This window comes from Micromys minutus (genome assembly GCF_963924665.1).
Source record: "Micromys minutus genome assembly, chromosome: 14".
NCBI classification, from domain to species: domain Eukaryota; kingdom Metazoa; phylum Chordata; class Mammalia; order Rodentia; family Muridae; genus Micromys; species Micromys minutus.
In genome coordinates this window covers 2,845,990-2,865,014 of record NC_137983.1, presented here as the reverse complement: position 1 = coordinate 2,865,014, position 19,025 = coordinate 2,845,990, and the positions used below count along the sequence as shown (strand labels likewise).

Genomic DNA, 19,025 nt, shown 5'->3' with positions numbered 1-19,025 from the left:
TACTCCACATGGTCTGCACACAGTTCCACTTCATTCATATTCTTCCTAATTTGCTGGCCGGGTAAATCCTGTTCCACAGGTTCACCCATCTCACAACCCCACACTTTCAGTCACCATGACTTAAGTAACCAGGACAGCGTCGAGCCGTGCACAGTGACACACTCCTGGGATGCCAGCGATTTAGCAGAGGCAGGGGGATCAAAAGTTTAAAGCTTCTCCAGCTACAGAATGAACTTAGATTAGCCTGGGAGGCACGAAACACTTTCTCATTAAACAAACAAAACAAAGAAACAAACGATAAGCCAAAAAGCCTGCACACAAAAAGAAAATGTGATATCTACAGTTAGACTGACCAACAGGGAAGAACAGTATCCGAGACAAAGTTCCACATGGGACACCTAATCTGTGACAAAGGTGACACTGCAGAGCGGAGAGAAAATATCTGCTATGTCGATACAAATAAATGTATTCATTTAGAAATACATTCTGTCTATCTGGCATCGATCTACCTGGTTCTTATTGTTATTGGTTTGGGTATTTGTGAGACAGAGTTAATGTAGCAGAGGCTGGCCTCAAGCTTGCTCTGCAGTTAAGATGACCCTGAACCTCTGATTTCCTGCCCCTCCCTTCCAAGTGCTGGAATTTCAGGTGATTATGAAATGCATCAAAAACAAAACTCAGGGTCTCATTTAGGCCCAGTTAGCCTCAGAGTTACTCTGTGTGTGTGTGACCTTGAACTGCTGACCCTCTGGCTTTCACCCCATAGGCTCTGAGATTATAGGTATGTTCCAACAATCTGGTGACGGTGTAGACAAAGTTTTGAGCATGTTAGTTAAACACATTACCAACTATAACCTCTGCACAAGAAATTCATCATGACTCCTATTCAACACACACACATATAATACATACATATATATATATACACACAATACACATTATATTATGTGTAATGTATATTGTATATACATTATATATATACATACATAAGTATATATATATATAATTCTAGGTAGATTATAGACAACAAATACAGAATGTAAAACACTACAATGTCTAGAAAATACATAGCTTATTTTCTTGATTTTTGCAAATACTTCTCAGGCAGGGCATAAAATGTACAAACTGTTAAGGGAAAATATTGGTAATTAAGAATTTTTCTTTGTCAAGTAGGTCCATTAAGAATATAAACACAGGGCTGGAGAGATGGCTCAGCGGTTAAGAGCCCTTACTCCTCTTCCAGAGGTCCTGAGTTCAATTCCCAACAACCACATGAAATAAATAAAATAAGACTTGGGGGAAAAAAATTTGAAAGGCAAAATAAAAGCTGATTAAAAAAAAAAAAAAAGAATACAAACATAAAGCCCTAAGTGGACAAAGAAATGCACAATACACGTGTTTGGTAAAGGGCTTTTCAGAATACACAGTAAGACTGAACTCACAAATTCCCACCTAACAGCCAAGGCTGAGCTCCAGATGAGTGAAGAATATATAAGTGACAGGGGGACCACAAGGGGACCACAATACGCAGACGGCCAGGACGTGCTCATTGGGATCAATGATCTGGAAAAACAAGCTAAGGTTATAAGCAATGGCCTCTAGATACCCAGTGTGGGTGAGGATGAGGAGGGTGTGAGACTCACCCCCCCCCCATTTACAATATCACACATGTACGTGGCCAGCCTTCGGCATGCTGCCAGAATGTCTGTTCAAGCTGAACACACGACCCAGTAGCTCCACTCCTACAAACACAGGGAGAGATGGTCACATGATCATCAGTCATGACAGCATTGTCCTGAGGTCCTCAGTGGAAAAGTCTGCAGACTTCAATGTCTGCTATTAGTGGAAGGGTACATTCACAGAGCTGACAGTAAGGAAATGGCAGTGTGGCTTCTGTGTACAGCAGCAGGAGCAACTACAAGGACATGCATGGTGTGACCCTGCTGCTGGGTGAGAGGAAAGTCAGTGTCCCATAGGTCTGCAGAGATGACTCAGCAGCTAACAGCACTCTACTTTTCCACAGGTCCCAAGTTCAAGACCCAGCATCCACAGGGCACCTTATAACCATCAGTAACTATAGTCCCATGGGGTCTGACGCCTTCTAGTGTACATGTACTTTAAATTCATTCATTCATTCACTCATTCATTCATTATAGACCGGTTTCTGGGGTAATAAAGCTATGGTCTCCTTTGTTTTCATTTTAAGACAGGGTCTCATGTAGACCAGGTTAGCCTCAAAGTCACTGGTAGCTGAGAAAGACATTAAAGTTCCTGCTCCTCCTATCTCGTCCTTCTGAGTGACAAAATTACAGGAAGATGCCACCATATTTAGTTAAAGCCACCATCTTGACAAGTGTTTTATTGATATGAAATATCAATATTTGTCATTCATGACTTGCACACATTTCAATGCATTTCTTTTTAAAATTTTTCTCACAGCAATCTTGAGAAGAAAGATACCCCAAAAACAACCAGAAACATGTCTATTGTTTCAGGGGATGAGAAGCAGATCCAGGACTCTTGAGCTCCTCCACGTTATCTCCTGTGCTTATATTTACATTTCTAACTCAGATCCCCATGGGGCTGGGAGCTACCAAAGGCAGGGACTTGAACTACAGTCAGTACAGGGCTGGAATCCATAGTTGTGAGCAGGCTCAGTTCTGAATGGGTCAGAGACAAAGCCCAGTCACTTGCTCTTTCCCTCTCTCACATCCCCTCTTCCCACTCTGGCTCTAACTGACCTCCTAAGCTTACCCTGAATATTTGTACCTCTCAGTACAGCTGGGGGTGTAGCCCAGCAAATGTTCTTCCTCTAAGTCCCGCTCTCAGTAGCCCCAACTCTTGACTCTTAATCCCTACTTAGCCCAATCCCACCATCTTTGGGGCAGAGAGTCTTCCATCATATACCAGAAGGGCAGATAGAGGTTGACCAGTGTCCATTACGATGGCTCCTTCTGCTTAGTTTATCTTTCCACTTCTCAGGCAAAGGCACCCTGTACTTACATAAGCAAGGTGTGTGTTTGGCACAACTCCATTTGGTATCTATTAGCTTGGACCACACATCACATCTCTCTCTGGTCTTGGGGCTCCGTTATCTCCATACCTAGCTAACTTCTTCCCCCAAAAGAGGGAGGGAAGTATCTGTCTGGACTGGCAGCTCATCAGAATAGGAGGCAGGACTGTCTTCCTGTCTTCTCCTTCCCCACACAAGAGGAATCCTTCCATCTCTGTCTACCAAAGAAGCAAGGCATGGATGCTGATAAGAGCCTCTGCTGAAAAGGCTGCCTGCAAACTTCCCCTTCCCCAGCTCAGGACTCCAGTGGCTGATCTCCCAACCCCAACCCCAGGCTATCAGGAGGCCATTCCCCAGGTGAAGCATTAGTGGACATCAAGCTAGGGGACAGGACTTCCTCTTAGCTGCCTTGAGCTTCTTATGAATTTGGTACTAGACAAAGCATGAAGTATGCAAAGGGAAAACTCCATCCCATTTCAAAGGGACAGTCGCTGCCTCCCATCTGATAGGAAACTCATTACTCTGGGATCATCCCTGACTGATGCCAATGCCATGCCTCAGATGCCGGCTGTGGTTGGAGCTCAAAAAGTTCAACACACAATGGCATCAGGTTGGGGCTGTTCATCTGGACCCTGATCCGTGCCCTTTCCCAGTAGGTTTCCCTGTCCCTGCAGAACCTACCCTGCCTCTTCCACAGGCCCAGCCCTCCTTTACCTTCCTCACCTCTGTCGGCTGTAACCCTTGTAATGCTTGCACTCTGACTCTGGGTATCTGTTTCCTATCTTTAACCTGGAGCCATTGTTCCTCCCTACTGGGTAGAAAGCTTTGGAAGTACTGAGGGAAAACTTTTATGTGAAGGAAACAGGGTATAATTCAGGTTTTGATTTATGGCTTAAAAAAAAATGGAACATGGTGACTCAAGCCATTAGTCAGATTACTGAGGCTCAAATTCTTAATATATTTTTCTCCAGATTCACAGGTTCACAAGGCGCTGGGCTCTCTTCCTGCTTTTCTGTTATCAAATGAATTTGAGAACATTTTCATTTGGATGCTTTAGGGATTCGATTAAAATAAAGATTAGTATCAGAAAGATATCAATATAACAGATTAGGAAGTGCTGTTGGGAAGAATGTTTGGAATAGGCCCAGCAACCTCTGGCTCTGATCAAGCAAACAGATTATGAACTCTGAGGACAGGCTGCCTGTCTAGTCCGATATAGCATTTCCAGGACCATGTTCCAATGAAAGGAATTGCCAGAAGCTCCTTCAAGACTAGGGAGGGAGTAACCCTAGTCCCTTCCACCACGATACAGACAATGGACCCAGAGGGTTTCCGTTGAAACCATCTCCTATTTCCCTCTGCTTGCTCTGCCTTGATTCTTACGCAGGTAATAGCAACCCAAACCCAGATGTGGATAAGATCAGACTCACCCAACTTTTGCCAGAGGTACTTCTGTTGAATCCCACCTAACATCCTCTTGACTCCAGCGTGGACTGTGTTAGCCTCCTCCTTCTGTCCCTTGCCTTTATGCTATACCCTAGTTTTTCTCCACCCCTTAGGAAGCCTAGATAGGGTACTTGCAGGTGTCCTTTGCTCCTGGGTCTTGGGGTGGTAGAAAGGAGAACAGAAGGGACACACAAAACCTTCTCACCTTTATGTCATGGGTCAAAATAGTGAAAAGTTGGTCTACAGGGTTGGGTACAGGGAGGAAGTCAAGCACAGATTTGTTTGGGAGATTGAGGCTAAGACTCATGCATGCTAATTAAGTACCCTATCAATCAACGAACTACATCCACAGCCATAGGATAGTAGTGTGGTATGTGATGTGTGTGTGTGTGTGTGTGTCTACATGTGGAAGCCAGAGGACAAAGTCAGGAAGTCAGGGAAGTCTCATATTGGGATTAGACAAGTAGTAGCCTTTTATGTACACACTACATGCCAGGTTACACCACAAACTCATGCCTGCATCACAATATAAAGAGATATATAAAGAGATATATTGTATCGCATTCTCTTTGAGGTTTGACTTTTGAGATAGGGTCTCCCTAAATTGGCTGAGGCTGGTCTTGAACTTCCTATGCAGCCTAGGCATTGCTTGGTTTCCCACAAAGCAGGAATGACAGGCCTACACCACTAGGCTTGGCTCGGGATGCTGGATCACACACAGGCACACGTTGTAAGAGAAACCTGCAGTCGGGTTTCTTGAAATGCCAGACACCTACAGGAGATTCCAAACTGCCACTCAAGGTTATGGACTTGCCTGCCAAGTCTCAGATTCAGAAAGCCTCTCAACAAGAAGACCATGTAGGCAGGTGGCTGGTCAAAGGAGGGTTCCCTTAACACCGTACTAACAGATTTCCTAGTCTCCTGCCTGGGAAGCACAGGTCTGGACAAGGCCAGGCGGCCAGCACTGCAATTAAACCAGCCCGCAATAGGACCTTACCAGAAGATACTTGCCCAACTCCAGTTACCTCGTCCTGGAGCTTGTACTGGCTGGTGAAAAGCAGGGACGGCAAAGGAGACAACGGGCTTTGCTGCCATCTCTTCATGTTTTCTATGGTGGGGATCCACCTTCCTGAGGCCCTACTTGGTAGAGACGCCCTAATCAGAGACCTCAAGGCAGCAGCATGGTTTTGACTTCTGGCAGGCATCCCAAAAGGACAGTAAGGTGCAATTCCAGGCGGCCTTGTACTTCATTAACAAGTTTCCTATCTTTCGTCAGCTTGGGAATGTCTGAAGGAAGGTCAAGTGGGAGTTTATTAGTCTTCCCTGGGACTGTGCGGAACGAAGTCTTTGAACTCCACCCACAGATGGGTGGTTCCCACCACTGAATAATTTATAATTTAAGCAGGAGGGATGAGATTGCCCGGGGGTGGGGGGGAGTGCCCGGGCCTCAGAGGGTTTCTGAGACACTTAAGAGCCCATCTTCCTCACACCTAGTTTTTAATCAAAAATTCTACACACTAGGCTGTGAACCAGCCTCAGCACCCCTCTTCTTTATTTCCTAGGAGCTATACTAGTCTGGTCTGTTTAGAGACACCACCCCATCGGGGTGTATGTTAACAATATTAGGGAGGGACGGCTGTTCTTTGACAATGCAGGCTCTAACATCAAGATGAGACACTTTAATGGCTGTATTATCTCCAAGGGAGTCACCACAACACCCAGCTACACCTTTACCAGGGAAAAGTTCCCTTCACTGTGTGTAGGGAGCTGGGCTAGAGGGGGTTGGACAAGGCAGAGAAGGAAATCGATACTGAGCCCTCCTGGAAGGTGCATTAAACTTCAGCCTACACATTTCCTGTGGGAGCATTTGAATGTTTCCTTGGTAGGAAAATGTGTCCTAAAGAGAAGCAGCTTCTCCTAGCCCACTCAGCCTGCCTCCGCCCCACCCCACCTTGTCTAATGCGGTTTCAGAGATAAGCTCATCTTTCTGCAGGACTGAACCCTACCAAGCCTTGCATAGCAAGCCTAGACCATGTTGCGTCTGAAGATCCCCCATAATGCAAACACACTGAGACACTTACTTATTTCCCTTCTGGTCCGTAGGTGCCAGCACAATCCTGGAACTTGCCAGCTGGGGAAGCCATTGGCTTTCAGACAGGGACAGGAGGGAAAAAGAAGAGTAAACCCCTTTCCAGACAGTGGTCAGTTGGAGTAAAGAACTTCCTACCCTGGATCTGTTCACACCCTGACTGGGTTGGAGTACCCTGTCTTTAGTGGGAAGCCCCGCTGGCTTACAGGGTCCCTGGACCTGCTCTGCCCATGGTCTCCTACGCATTCTGCAGTAGCCATTCTGAGCAAGAGACCCACTTTCAGTGCCGACTTGAAGACCATCATGCTGGCTCATTACCCAGCATCCTTCACAGGTACTGACAGTCAAATGGACAAGTCAGGTGGAGATCAGGCAGACAAAGTTATTCCTTGCCAGTTTTCAGCTGTCCAGTCACCAGAACCGCAGTTAATGTACAGCCTGATCCTAAATCTGTCTGTCCCTGGCCCATGTGACCCCCCTCAGAACCCTCTCTCACACAGGGAATTAAGCTTTAGGCATTTTGCTTTCACTGAAGCTGATGGGGAGGGGAGGGCACTGACAAATTGGGCCACCACCATGCTTCTCATGGTTTTGCCTCCACTGGCTCATGTGAGCCCCACAGCAATTCTATATGAGACACAATTTATTTTGCAAATACAACACTGACGTTCAGAGAGACCAAGTGGCCTTCCCCCCAACACCCAGCACACAGACAACAGGAAGAACAGCCAGGTTCTAAAGCTTGGTCGAAGGAGAGTCAAGGCTAGACCTCAGACCTGCTATCCATGTTAACAGTCAAGAGCAGAGGAAGTGAAGACATGTCTACTGTTCAGATCTCTTTTCCTGCTCCTCTCCCTTTTGGGACCTAAAGTCAGGGAGGGAATGGTACCATAAACTTTCACTTTTTACTAACCCAATTTAAATTAAAATATAATTACACCATTTCCTCCCCCTCCTTTGCTTCTTTAATCTCTCCCATGTCCTTCCTTGCTACTCACTTTGATGGCCTCTTTTTCTTTATTACTCATACAGATATAGATACACACATATATGTCACTTGAGTCTGAGTCTAACCACATCTGTTAATATAATCAAGATAATTCCTCACAGACCAGCCTGATATAGGTCACCCTTCACTGAGACTCTTTCTAGGTGATTATAGATGTGTCAAGTGTGACAATTAAAAGAAAATATCACAAATGTTTTATCAATTGTTTTCCTGATTCCAACCCCCCCCCCTTTTATCACCACCAGCCTCCCTAGCTGATCAATAGCATATGATATTGCCGGTAGGGCTGGTGCATATGCCGGTAGGGCTCATCTAGTCTCCTGCTAAGCAGCAGGTGCTGCCTGGTTGAGGGAAACTGTCCCTGGAGACAGACAGCATGGCATGGTTGGAAGGTGGCTTCTGAGAAGTACAAGGCTGCCCTGGCACTTTGTCCTGCCGAGCTTGATAGATGTCCACCCCATCATAAACCACATCAAGACATCTGTCCAAATGGGAATCTCTCTGTGTGCTTTGTCTGGGTAGAGAATGCCCATGGGGGCTGGAGAGATGGTTCAGTGGTTAAGAGCATGGACTGCTCTTCCAGAGGTCCCGAGTTCAATTCCCAGCAACCACATGGTTCACAACCATCTGTAATGAGATCTGATGCCCTCTTCTGGTGTGTCTGAAACAGTGTATTTATATAGAACAAATAAATAAATGAGAGAGAGAGAGAGAGAGAGAGAGAGAGAGAGAGAGAGAGAATGCCCATTGACTGGCAACAAGCAAGCTATACACATTAGAGACAATGCCAGGGAACTTTGTGTCATTGTATAATGTGCTATCTGGTAGCGAATGCAATGGGCACAGCAATCTTTCACTGTCTGTCTTAGTCAGGGTTTCTATTCCTGCACAAAACATCATAGCCAAAAAGCAAGTTGGGAAGGAAAGGGTTTATTCAGCCAGCTTACACTTCCATATCGCTATTTATCACCAAAAGAAGTCAAGACTGGAACTCAAGCAGGTCAGGAAGCAGGAGCTGATGCAGAGGCCATGGAGGGATGTTACTTACTGACTTGCTTCCCCTGGCTTGCTCAGCCTGCTTTCTTATAGAACCCAGGTCTACCAGCCCAGGGATGGCACCACCCACAGTGGGCTGGGTCCTCCCCCCTTGATCACTAGTTAAGAAAATGCCTTACAGCTGGATCTCATGGAGGCATTTCCTCAACTGAGGCTCCTTTCTCTGTGATAACTCCAGCTTGTGTCAAGTTGACACAAAACCAGCCAGCACACTGTCACGTTAGCTGGGAACTGCTCACATCCTTGGAAGGACAAGAAAAGGCTGGGAAACATGAGGAAAGATATCTAAAGCACACACCACCCACCCCCCACTCCCCCATCGTCCCCACCTCCCACCCCCCCCACACACACACACACAAGCAGGCAGAAAAAATTGAAGACCATGGGAAGGAGCTATCACTGAGGTTCTAGGAATCTCTTAACTTGAGAGAAATTTTCAAAAAAACCTGGAGACAACGATGTGTATTTATGTCCCCAGGAAAAACCTGCCCAACCCTTGGGGAGTCAGGATCTCATGGATTCCTGTGGTTCCTCAGTATTGTTCCACAGATTGTGTGAGTCTAGTGGGAGCACTAGTTACAAGTACTAGTTACGAGGAAGTCTGAAAACTCCTTCCCTTTTCCAGGCTTCTCTGTCTTCATCTATATTGTTTTGTTCTGTTTCAGATTTTGTGTGCATTCGTGTGTAAAGGTTCACGTGCTGGTGCACATGTACATGGTTTGCATGTAGAGGTCAGAGGGCAACTTTGGGTGCCAGGCACAGGCAGTTCCTATGTTCTAATTTATGTGTGTATGGATGTACATGAGTCTTCCACCCTTAAGCGTGTTCCAGATTCAAACCCAGGCCACCATTTTACATGTGAAGCCATTTCTCTGACCTCATTCTAACTTTTTTTTTTTTTTTTTTTTTTTTTTTTTTTTTTTTTTTTTGGAGAGAGGATACTTTGTTGGCCTGGAATTTTGCTATGCGAGCCATGTTAGCTACCCTATAAGCTCCCTATAGTTCTGTTTGTCTCAGACATTCCTCTTAAAACACTGGGGATCTAAACACAGGTCCAGTCAGGCAAGTGTTTTACTAATGAAACATCTCTCTGGCTTGATTTGTTTTTAATGGAGTCCTTTGTGATTTTATACAGGTCCAAAGCAGAAAGGTGTCACTCATGCATCCAGTTAGATAAGTAAATACAGGGCCCAGCACCTTGACCTTACAATAGGAATTTACCCCTCCATGAATCCTTGCTACCCCAACAGTCCAGGCCACGGGGCCTCTGGGGAGGGGAGCAGGGTAGGAAAGCATTCAAACACACACACTTCTTAAAAGCAGTCTCATGATCTTCAAATCTGTTCTCTACTCCATGATTCTAGCCAAGGTCTACTCACTGCTGTCTCCCAAATAGCATGCGTACTTGACAGTTGAGCTCGGCCCGTTTCTACCTGATCCCAACAGATCAGGCAAGGCCAGCTGCCAGTCTGCTGCCTGTCAGCTATCCCACCACCATTTCATTCATGTGACAATGGCGTCCTTTTCCCTCAGGCCTTCTCAAGCTCTGTTCCCTCCAGGAAAACACTTTGCGGAGATTCTTCTTACCCATGATGCTTTTGTGCATCATGTGTTTGTCAGTGACCAGGGCTGTAGATCAGCTGGTAGGCTGCTTGCCCAATAGGTGTAAAGTATTGGGTTTGATCCCCAGGACTGTACAGAACTGGGCACAAGTCTGTAATGTCAACACTTGGAAGGGGGAGAGAAAGGATCAGCTACATAGGGCGTCTGAGGGCAACCTGAGCAAAGACTGTTCTTGTCTCATCCACAGCACCCGACCAGGACTCCTTGTGGCAGATATATATCTACCACTCCCGGGGCCTAGAATCCATAGATCACCCTATGATTTTAAGAATGGAATTACATGGAAAGGGATTGGGCTCTGGGAGTTCAAAATGAGACTTCTTAGAGCTGTGTAGATTAAAAATAACTTGGGGAACAATTTTTTGTTGGGCAACGAGGGGCCAGGAGTGGGTGTTACAGATAGGTTGCTATTTAGGAATTCTACCCTTGAAGTCTGGCAGGCTTTTTAGGTCTCTGAAAATTTGCAACCTTAGACTTGAACCCTTGATTGCATATCCTGTGTAAAGTAACTCCAGGAGGTTTCTAAGTCAACAGAGGTCAGCAGGTATTGTAGAGCAGGGAGGCTGTATCCACAACTCTCCTAATCTGATACTCAAAATGAAGGCTGAAGAAAAGCCTTGGGTGCTGCCCACACCTGCCCACCAGCCACTGGCTGTTGAGATTTATTCAAGAGGCAGCTGCAAGTCTGAGGGGAGGGAGGAGCCCAAGGCAGCTGGAAGCTCTTTCCAGGGCCTCCCCTTCAGTAACTAGTTCCCTTTACTTTGCAGACGGAGGTGGGAGTGGCTTCTCTAGGTTTCTCCTGTTTTCCCCACCTGCCTGACCGTGAAGTTGGTCTGCCTGAGCTACAGAAGCCTTAAGGCTCAGAGAATTTTAATCAGTAAAGAGGGGGTGTGGTCTCAAGTTGTGAGGCCAGTACAAGCCCCGCCTCCTCCACTTGCACTGCTGAGAAGCCCTTGTCACTTCATTCTGGGCTCCTGGGACTAACATCTAAGTGCTGTAATAACAGGACACCTCCTGCTCTGTATCTCAGTTTCTCTCCACAACCCTGCTGCTCAGGGACAGCGTGGACCCAGCTCAGATGGAGTCACCTCTTAGGAGATGATGAAAGGTCAAGTATAGCCCTGGATCTTGTGGTCTCTTTTCCCCTTGACAGTTTGTAGTGCTCCTGGCTCCCTAGCTGTGTTGGGCGCTTGTCTCAGGATTTCTCTATGATCTTGCTCAAGCAGAGGGCTGGAAGGAAGGACCGTGAGTCCAGGAGCACACTAGCTCCACTCGGGCTAGGGTTGAGTAGTTCCTTCCTCTTCCTGGATGGCCAAACCCACGCCACCAGCGTCATGGAGTAGCTCCTATCCAGGTAAGCTCTGTCCTCACTACCATAGCCCCAGATGCTAGTCCTGAGAGCCCTCTCAGCTGTCCAGCTCCTGAAAGCCCCAGCACAGCGCCGGGTATAGTACACACTCTGAAGTAAGTACCCTGCCTCGGGGAGGGGGATTATCAGAGCTTCTGTTTCTGTGTCCTGACTGATCCCTGTGTAATTCCTTCCCTCCCTCCTCTCTACCATGTCTACAATGGTAGCCAAGCTCTTTAGGGTTCCTCAACATTGCCTTCCTCTTCCTGCCTGTGTGCCTTGGGTGGCACAGAATAACCCAAAGCCTTGTTCCCTTCTCCGCTGAACTCAGCCTGCACCAGGACGCCGGACATGCAGTACTCCTTCTTCTAAAGGGTTTACCGTCTCAGCTGGGAGGAAAGACAGCTGAAAGGCTAAGTCCTAACATGAGAGAACAAGTGCTTAAGGGGTAACAAGTTCCTATTATAGAATTGAAGGACGTTCCCTGTCTCCTGACCTTCCCATCTTCCAGTTCAGAGGATGCCATCTCAGATGCACTGATTCCCTGACATATGGCACAGCCCCACCACCCAATGTCACTGGGCTCTCCAGGGAAAGGTGCTGGCAAACCCCAAGCTTTATCTCCCTGCCCCCTTTCGCTCCCTCTTACCTCCTTCCCTTTCTCGCCTCTCTGTGCATGTCTATACTCAATTCTCTGTCTTTACAGCAGGAATATAATGTTCGGTTGCTTTACACCCACTCTAAATGCTGCCAGCGAATAATGACTAAGGTGGTGGGTGGAAGTACAGCAACTCGAGACCAATTTAGCAGACCAGGGAGCCAGGAGGAGGGTGATTTAGCATCAAATGGCTTTGCAACAGCAAAGGGAGGGAAGCTGCCCCCAGAGCCAGCAGGCCACCGAGCCAAGTACACAGCCCTGCCCTGAGTGCCGGGGGCAGGAGCAGCGCCAGCCACCTGGAAGTCTACTGGATGAGACGCACACACAGGGTTTCAGAGCAAAGAGCACATGGCACCCCTATCCCTCATCTAGCTCTACTTGGGGGACCCCTTTCTCATAGGGGGACCCCTTTCTCATATGTCTCTCAAGGTGGGTGTTTCAACCAGACTGGCTCTGCCCTGGGAGGAACCACATCTGTGAAAGAATTCATAGCTACCCAAAACTGCTTTAGGGATGGTAGAAATTGAAGCTCTGTAGTGCTAGGGTATGGGCTGACTGCCACAGAGAGGGCATTCAGGAAGACGGTGTGGAGCTTTCTTAGATCTTCATCTGTGGATCTTGAGAGTCACACAAGGTCCGTGTCACAAGTAGAAATGGTACATTGTGCATGGGTATCACAGCAGAGGGGACAAATTGGAGGAAGGGAGGGAGGGAGATGGGGGGGAGAGAACAGACGATGAGTTCTGTCAGTTGCTCTGAGGTCAGTCTTCTCTTCCAAAGTGATTAAATGACAAAGCAAATCTATTTGTGTTCAGCAAAGGACAGACTTTGTTCCAGGTAGTGGACACAACCCACATCACATCAGATTAGATGCCAATTTAGCCTGTCACTTAGTAAGAAAAGCCTGACTCCTCCGGTATCGATTAGAACAATCCCCGCTCTGTGCTGTCTCTTTCTTGTCTCCCACCAACCCTTTCTTCCCATCCTCCCCTAGGGGAACTTCCATCTGTGACAAACTCCAGTCTGGCTTCTACACCATGTGCTGACTCCCAGCAAGGAGGCTGTGGCCATGCTTATCCTAGACCTTACCTGCTATATGCAAGGGGAATTGGTTAAGGATGAGTCTCGCCTTCCCAGGGATGTGTCATTCATTCAGCTTCCTTGGAGGAAGCATTGGCTCTAATTTCAATGTGAACTTTATCAATAAGTAACATGCACTTGCTAAATTTAAGGAGAAATCTAACACATAGAAATCATTCTTTAAAACAAACCCCAAATTGATATCTCATCCTTGGCTACTTTCTGGCTTGATTTGAGCTTAACAGATACATGGCACTTGGAGGTCAAAAGAAGCACACACACACAAAGTTTGAGGCCTCTATCATCCTCAAATTACAGTAATTATTAGAGTAGCTGTGCTCTTCTTAAAATCTAACGTATTTATTTATTCATTCATTTGGAACCCTCATGCTTGATGCCAAGGATAAGGGTCAGTTCTCCCCTTTCACTATGTGGGTGCTCGTCCGAAATTTAAATATATATCTTTGTTTATTAGGCCTCTGTCAACAACTCAGGGAGCCTAAGTCTGTTTAATTAATAAGGTCAGGGGCTGAGAGAACGGCTCTGCTCTAAGGTACATTCACAGTACTTGCACAGCTCTGGGTTCTACATTGAGCACTATTAGCTCCACACAAAAGGAGAAGGAAAGAAAAATCAATGAATCCCAATCATAACAATATTACAACCAGTACTCAGCCAGTTGGCTTCAATGCTCAGTTGAAAATCCCAAGTGAGTTCCTTCACCTTACTCAGTTTCCTCACCTGCCACATGGTTGAAGGAATAATACAGAGCAATTGGATGTTATCAATGATGATAACAGGAAGTCCTCTTTTAAAGTGTAGTTTCTATGAGTGTGTGTTTGTGGGGGGGGAAGGGGGAGAGGGAGGGGAGGAGAAGAGGGAGGGGGAGGAGGAGAAAGAGAGGGATGGGGAGAGGAAGAGGGAAAGAAATTGTTTGGGGAAGTCTAGATCCATCCAAAAGCAAACCTGGGCCTGTGTAGGCACAACTCTAATCCTAACACTTGAGAGGCTGGTCCTGGAGGATCAGGTCTTCAAGATTTGTAGGGAGGGAATAGATAGTTCAAAGCCAACTTGGGTTATATGATTCTGTCCCCCAAAAAAGCTAAAAAGAAAAAGGAAACTCAAAAAAGTCTTGACATAAATTGCTTCCCAGGCAGTTGTAGTTGTTGGTTGGCAAGACCTGCCAACCTCCTCCTCACTGCTCAGGAATTATCTAAGGAGGTGGAAGCCAGGACCTAGAGGAACAGAAGCCTACAAAGATGACTCTGCTAAAGGCCTGGGAGGCCATCCCAGCCAGGCCCGAGGTCAGGCAAGGTCTCTTGCCCACTCTCCAGAAGCCTAAAGAAGTAACCATGGAGGCCAAAGGGCAAACTTACTGGTGCTTTGTTCCCTCCCACTTTTTATTCACCACCTGTCAAGAGGGGGTGCAGGTTCCTGGGGAGAAAGGGGGGTTCTCTTCAGCTCACAGCTGCACACTGGAATGCTGGCCTGATTTTCCTACCTTCCCTCTTTACACACCTGCTTAGGCCCATCTTCTAGGCCAAGTCCTGGCCACCTACCTCACCATCAGTTCACCTCCATCGTGAGACAGCTGCTGTACTAAAGTTAGTATGGGGTTGTTAGTTCAGTGGGGTGGTCACTAATTAATTCTTCCTAACTGACATAACCAATTTTAGGCTCAATGCGTTAGTCCACCTCTTCCAAAGTATCACTCACTTCTCTAGCACCTGATATGGGCAAGACCTTTAACAAATGAGAGCCGGGGCACAGCTCAGTTAGGAGCGCTTGGGTTTGACCCCCCAGGACTGAATTAGGTAAGTGGCACATGCCAATTATCTAAGTAAAAGGACAGAAATTCAAAGTCATCCTTGGCTACATAAGGAGTTTCAGGGCAGCCTGAGCAACATGAGTCTCTGTCTCAAGTTTTAATTAAATGACAACAGAATTCAGGTTGCCAGGCACAAGTAATGCTCTTCCAAAAAAAAAAAATTAAGTGATCATGGGCAGAGCGTATGTGGTCTTCACAACTGTGCTAAGAGCATGTGAGGCTAGTAAAGCCTGGGCACATTACCACCTCAAACACTACAGCAGTCCACATGCTCCAAAGAATCCCCACGGTGTCCAAAGTGCAGCACCAAGGAGATCCATTCTGAGGCAAATTCAAATTGCTGAGGTGCTAATGGCCTGAATAGTCCCCAGGCAGTTGGAAATGTCTCACCCGACCCCCACCCCCCCCACCCCCCCCCCGCCCCCCCCCACCCCCCACCCCCGACTCTTTACCTTTGTTCTGCAACTACACTCTGAGCTCTGGGAGTACAAACCCCGGGTCTGAAGCCAGTCTAGCACCTTCTCCTTCCACATCTGCTCTTGTGGGTTGACAAACACACAGAAGGTGAGGATCCCCTTGATTCTAAACTGTTAAGCCCAGGGCCTGGGATGGAGCAGACTTGTCCAGGCAGAAGCCCTACAACACAGCAAGTGAAGTGTGCCCATGTAGAAGACATCTACCACTAGAAACAGAGCTCACTACCAGTCCTTGTTCCTAACAGTTGGCTAAGCAATTACTTACTAAAGGCCTGGTCTAAGCAGCTAGACACTGTGCCCTGAGCTGAGAACTCACTGTGTGGTCTCTTCCCCAGAAACTCTAGTTCCTGGGGAGCCAGTCAGTCAGTATGATAGCACCAAATGGTAGAAATAGCTCAGAAGAAATGGGAGCTAGACGTAAGGGAAAGATGGTTGCGGGACTATCCTACAGCAGCAGACGCCTGTGGTTAAAACAATGGTGTGAGATTTGACGGTACTCAATGGATGGTGTGAAACTTCATTAGAATATTATTCATAAATGAATTGAATTTAAGTTACTTAAAGATAGATTATTTGTTATGACTTTATTTGGCATATTTTTATTGTTGGGTTGTTTGTTATTGTTTTCTGCATTTGAGATAGTTTCAGGTAGCACAGGCTGACCCTGAACCTCCTATGTGGTCAAGACTGGCTTTGAATTTCTGATCCTCCTTTCTCCAGCATGTGGGCAAGGTTTGGTCATGATGCTGTGTCACCATATGAAGGTGTTGAGTAGTATTAGGAGCTCAAATTCAGACAGGGAGGCTTTCATTCAAGGAAACTAACCCCAGCCTATGGTATTCATTCCTGACCCACTGTGGGTCCCAAAATGTTGTAGTATCCAGTGAAGAGTTGTGGGGTGGATAGTCAACACACAGAAAGGCATAAGAATGCATCCTCAGGAATAGAAGGCCGTTTTATCTAGTTAGAACCCAACTACTTCTTCACCCATGCATGCAGACATCTGGCTTCTTAGCCCTGCATGGCAACCAAGCGCTCTCACACTCAGAGTACTGGTACTCCCAGGCCACTCCCCATAGCACACTTCTCTCTCAGCTCCAGTCAGCCATCTGAGGTAGACAGCCAGCCAAGGATAGTGCCTTCGGTTTCAAGGCTAAAGCCTTGCAGAGCGAAAGGACAATCTTTAGCAAAAGCGAATGTCTGGTTCTTCTATGAAGCCTCCCGGAAGGATGCTCTCATTTCTTCTTCCACAGACAGTTCTCAACTCTAGCACCTGAGTGCTCTATACTCACACCCACACAGCTAAGACATGCTCTTTTTGGGTTTCATTAATGGTGGAGGACTTGACTCCCATTAGCTATGGGACCTTGGGGAACACCCTTCCATTTTGGTGCCTCAGTTTCTTCACTGGCAGACACAGAGTAAATCACATCTCATGCTAATGTGGTAGTTATGCTGTAGGATAAAGGAGACAACAAATGAGATAACATCTATGATGCATTGAAAATGGTCGGAAGAAAGGGCTGGGTAAACACAAGGTGTAGGCCGTGCCTGATTAGGGTACATTCTCTGCCCACAGACTCCTGCCCACACTCCGCTCTGTGCCAGCCTCAAACACTCTTGTCCCTGTAAGATCTAACCCTGATACTCATGTGCACACACCTCCCAAACACCTCCATTTTCCTTCTGTCTGCCTGCAGAAAATTGTTTATGAACTTGAAGAAAGCTCAGGTTACAAACCCTCAAAATCCCCGACCAGCAGCCTCCTCTCCAGTGTCTGGGAGAATTGCATGCAGGCAGCTTATCTCTCTGTGGATGATCTCTGACTCTAGTAGATTGTGTTTCCCTGGGTAGAGAGACCCTTTTCGTGGAGAATCCTCTACCATAGCTACAGAACCCACTGCCTGCCCATCAGCAATTTAAGGAGCATGCAGAAAGCCTGAAGTCAGAGGCATGGTTCTTGGATCTCTAAACATCTCTCGTGCTTGGAAAACTGAGATCTCTACAGTGCTTTCCAAGCCTGACAACCCGTGGGTGAGCAGAGTACTCTCACACATGCCATGGTTTAATCTCTTCCACTTGCAGCAGGGAGGGCAAACATCACCTGGTCCTTAGTGTTTGGGTTTCTATTGCTGAGGGAAGCCAGGGCAGATGAGGGGAAAGCAGGGGATTTGACACCCTGTGGTGAGTGAGAAAAAGGAGTGAACTGAGGTGTGTGTGTGTGTGTGTGTGTGTGTGTGTGTGTGTGTGTGTGTGTGTGTCTGTCTGTCTGTCTGTCTGTCCGTCCGTCCGTCCATCCAAGCTTGTTCCTGATTCCCTGTGGTGAGTGAAAAAAAGGAGTGAATTGAGGTATGGGTGTGTGTGTGTGTGTGTGTGTGTCTGTCTGTCTGTCTGTCCAAGCTTGTTCCTTATTCCTTGCAGACACAATGTACCTCCAAAGTTCCAGCTAGCAAGGTAAAAGTTCACTAGCCAGTCCCCAGCAGCCGGGTCCTCCGTCTGGGGCTTCAGTCTCTGCTGGCCTCACTTTCTCACCTCTCATGTCTACATTCATGCCACCTAATGCATGTCTCCAAGATGAAATTCAGGTTTGCGAGGAAACAACCCCCCTGGTCTGACAGACAAAGACAGAAGGATTGACTGATGAACACTATTTCCTTCCGGCTGGGGTCAGATTAGAAATACAAGCAGTGACAGGGGAGAAGACTCCCCCACACCTACCACTGCCCCCCACCCCGATAGTTACATGTAGAAACAAAGACACCTAGACAGACGCCGACACAGACAAAGACCGACAGACAAGCGAACTCACTCCGGGAGTGGTATGCTGTAGGGAGCGCAGCCGTCTCTGTGCCTGGGCCGTCCGAGGGCTGCAGACACAGCGTGAAGGAGGAACAGGACCCTGAGTACCCGTACCTTACCTGTCTGTCCTCCTCCGCCTCGGGGATAGCTGCAAATGGCTGCAGATTTTGATTTTTCGGTGTATTTTGTATCTCAAGTCATACTCCCAGGAGCAGCAGAAAGGCAGAAAAACTTTCGGACTGTGAGCTTGTCGGAGCCGCCCAGAGCCCGCCAGCTCGCCCGGGCGCTCTGGCCCTTGCGCTGAGTCCCTTGGCCGCGGGCGGGGCGGGACGGGGCGGGGCGGGGCGGGGCACTGGTGGGCGGGGCCAGAGTCAACGACAGTCATTGGCCCGTGCTGCCTGCACCCCGTCCTGCTCTCCCCCCGGCCTTTGTTCCCGGCTGACAGCTGGGGTTGCTCCGACCTCCTGGCTCCTCGGTGCCCAAAGCCCGCGCTGGTCAGCCTGGCAGTTTCTTAGCTCTCGCTTCATCACACTCGGGGGTTCCTGTCTGTTCAGCCTTTCTCTTCCTTTCCTCACCTTCCGCTATCTCGTTCGTGTTTTC

At 47.5% G+C, this 19,025-nt stretch overlaps 1 protein-coding gene across 1 annotated transcript in view; it reads right to left on the bottom strand.

Moving 5' to 3' along the window:
• LZTS1 (leucine zipper tumor suppressor 1) overlaps positions 1 to 18,673 on the bottom strand; it is a 49,031-nt gene extending 30,358 nt beyond the window's left edge. The window contains exon 1 of the mRNA XM_080928845.1: positions 18,545 to 18,673. The gene's annotated coding sequence lies outside the window, so the exon portion shown is untranslated. The remainder of the gene's footprint in view (positions 1 to 18,544) is intronic.
• Between the last annotated feature and the right edge of the window lie 352 nt (positions 18,674 to 19,025).